This window comes from Mesoplodon densirostris, unplaced genomic scaffold (genome assembly GCF_025265405.1).
Source record: "Mesoplodon densirostris isolate mMesDen1 unplaced genomic scaffold, mMesDen1 primary haplotype scaffold_37, whole genome shotgun sequence".
NCBI classification, from domain to species: domain Eukaryota; kingdom Metazoa; phylum Chordata; class Mammalia; order Artiodactyla; family Ziphiidae; genus Mesoplodon; species Mesoplodon densirostris.
The window spans coordinates 4,007,267-4,010,674 of NW_026778196.1; positions in this window are offsets into that span (position 1 = coordinate 4,007,267).

Below are 3,408 nucleotides of genomic sequence, written 5' to 3' on the forward strand. Positions count from 1 at the left end.
CCTGGAGAACAGGGAGCCTTGTTATGCTGATGGGCGGGATGTAAATTGCCAACTGCCTCACTGGAGGAGTGCATTGTGTTCCCTAAAACAAGTAAACAACAGAGCTACAGAGCCAAGGCCACTTCCAGTCTAGGGAATATACCTTGGGAAAACTGAAAATCAATAAGAAAGAGCCACCTCCAAATTTAGGGCTGCACTGACTACAAGAACCTCAACTTGGGTACACCTTAAATATCCCAGGAAATATAAAAATGGTTCAAAACATTGTGGTGCTTACGTACGATGGAATATCCCTCAGCCATGAAATCAATGTCATAAGACCAGTAGCAGCAAAGTGAGTGGATTCAGGTACGATGATTCTAAGTGAAATAAGTCACACAGAAAAAGAAACTTATCATAAGATATCACTTATGAAGAACCTGTAAACATGTCTACACGTGAACTGAGTTAGGAAAGAGAACAGAGTCTCACATTTCGAAAACACTCTTATGCCTGCATAAAGGGGAAGGAGAGGTGGGGTGATGCATAAAACCAGAGTTTGATATAAGCACAGGGACCGTTTCAAAAACCAACTTTGGAATAGACAAGACCTACACCTTCCTCAGTGAAAGAGACTCAAAACCCCATATTTCCCACAGAGGAATATATCTGACTAGTAAGAATCTTAAAACCTATGTATTGATATGTCTCCATAAGGGAATCAAGTGTGTCTAGAGTGGCATAAACATGGCAGCGAGAATCAGCTCAAACCCACTCTAAAAAGGAATTTCAAAAGCAAAACCAAAAAACAGGGAAATTCTTTACAATTCCTTCAGGGTGTCTGAGGAAACCTGGAAAGACCCTATCTACAATGACAGCTGGATGTGGCATAAGGCTGGACACTTGGGACTGAGAGGATTGGTGAGATTGGGTGAGCAAATGCAGACCCTTTCAAGCAATAATGCATGGCCCCCATTCCATGGGTCCCAACTCTCCAGGTTGAAGGGAATATTACTACAGCTATAACATGTACAGGAAACCTAGAGAATGTACACACTGTGAATACGAAAGGTTTCTAAAACTCAACGAATAGTCCTTCTCCTGGTGCTCCAGTTTGACTTTCCAACTGCCTTACTATCAATCTCCCAACTTGGAGAGACAGGCCCTTTAACCTCCTGGTTTGCACAGGTTCCCAATTTGGCAGAGGATGGAAGGGACGAGGGAGAACCCATGAGAGAGTAGCTGTTAGGCATTTGGACGGGCACATGTCACTCTAATTTCCCGGCAGGAAGAAGAATTAACCAAAGTCTCAGCCACCCACCGGGAACCAGTATAGGACATGATCCAAAATTTTGGACTTGCGTTCAGCTCACAAAGAACGAGTTGAGAAATGGAGCTCAGGGGCACAGCAATTCACAAACTGGCAGAGTGAGAAAGGACAACTATCGTCCAAAAATCTGTTGAGGGAAGTCAACGAGGCGGTCTTGAAAGCGAGGCAAAATAGCAGGAAACAGATTTCAAGAGGTACCTTGGAATCGCCTGTAATGCACAGGAAGAGGGGCACAACTAGGACAATGATGCACTTGGCCAAAAAGGGCCTATGCGTTTTCTCCTGAATATATTCAGGAGAAAACCCATACGACCTTTTTGGCCAAGCAAGCAAGCGGGCAATGCAAATCTGCACTACAAAGAAGTATCACTTCCCACGGGCCAAAAGGGACATCCACAAAATGTGTAAAAACCAGAAAGGCAAGACAGGCCCTGGAGAACAGGGAGCCTTGTTATGCTGATGGGCGGGATGTAAATTGCCAACTGTCTCACTGGAGGAGTGCATTGTGTTCCCTAAAACAAGTAAACAACAGAGCTACAGAGCCAAGGCCACTTCCAGTCTAGGGAATATACCTTGGGAAAACTGAAAATCAATAAAAAAGAGCCACCTCCAAATTTAGGGCTGCACTGACTACAAGAACCTCAACTTGGGTACACCTTAAATATCCCAGGAAATATAAAAATGGTTCAAAACATTGTGGTACTTACGTACGATGGAATATCCCTCAGCCATGAAATCAATGTCATAAGACCAGTAGCAGCAAAGTGAGTGGATTCAGGTACGATGATTCTACGTGAAATCAGTCACACAGAAGAAGAAACTTATCATAAGATATCACTTATGAAGATCCTGTAAACATGGCTACACGTGAACTGAGTTAGGAAAGAGAACAGAGTCTCACATTTAGAAAACACTCTTATGCCAGCATAAAGGGGAAGGAGAGGTGGGGTGATGCATAAAACCAGAGTTTGATATAAGCACAGGGACCGTTTCAAAAACCAACTTTGGAATAGACAAGACCTACCCCTTCCTCAGTGAAAGAGACTCAAAACCCCATATTTCCCGCAGAGGAATATATCTGACTAGTAAGAATCTTAAAACCTATGTATTGATATGTCTCCATAAGGGAATCAAGTGTGTCTCGATTGGCATAAACATGGCAGCGAGAATCAGCTCAAACCCCCTCTAAAAAGGAATTTCAAAAGCAAAACCAAAAAACAGGGAAATTCTTTACAATTCCTTCAGGGTGTCTGAGGAAACCTGGAAAGACCCTATCTACAATGACAGCTGGATGTGGCATAAGGCTGGACACTTGGGACTGAGAGGATTGGTGAGATTGGGTGAGCAAATGCAGACCCTTTCAAGCAATAATGCATGGCCCCCATTCCATGGGTCACAACTCTCCAGGTTGAAGGGAATATTACTACAGCTATAACATGTACAGGAAACCTAGAGAATGTACACACTGTGAATACGAAAGGTTTCTAAAACTCAACGAATAGTCCCTCTCCTGGTGCTCCAGTTTGACTTTCCAACTGCCTTACTATTAATATCCCAACGTGGAGAGACAGGCCCTATAACCTCCTGGTTTGCACAGGTTCCCAATTTGGCAGAGGATGGAAGGGACGAGGGAGAACCCATGAGAGAGTAGCTGTTGGGCATTTGGACGGGCACATGTCACTCTAATTTCCCGGCAGGAAGAAGAATTAACCAAAGTCTCAGCCACCCACCGGGAACCAGTATAGGACATGATCCAAAATTTTGGACTTGCGTTCAGCTCACAAAGAACGAGTTGAGAAATGGAGCTCAGGGGCACAGCAATTCACAAACTGGCAGAGTGATAAAGGACAACTATCGTCCAAAAATCTGTTGAGGGAAGTCAACGAGGGGGACTTGAAAGCGAGGCAAAATAGCAGGAAACAGATTTCAAGAGGTACCTTGGAATCGCCTGTAAAGCACAGGAAGAGGGGCACAACTTGGACACTGATGCACTTGGCCAAAAAGGGCGTATGCATTTTCTCCTGAATATATTCAGGAGAAAACGCATACGCCCTTTTTGGCCAAGCAAGCAAGCGGGCAATGTAAATCTGCACTACAAA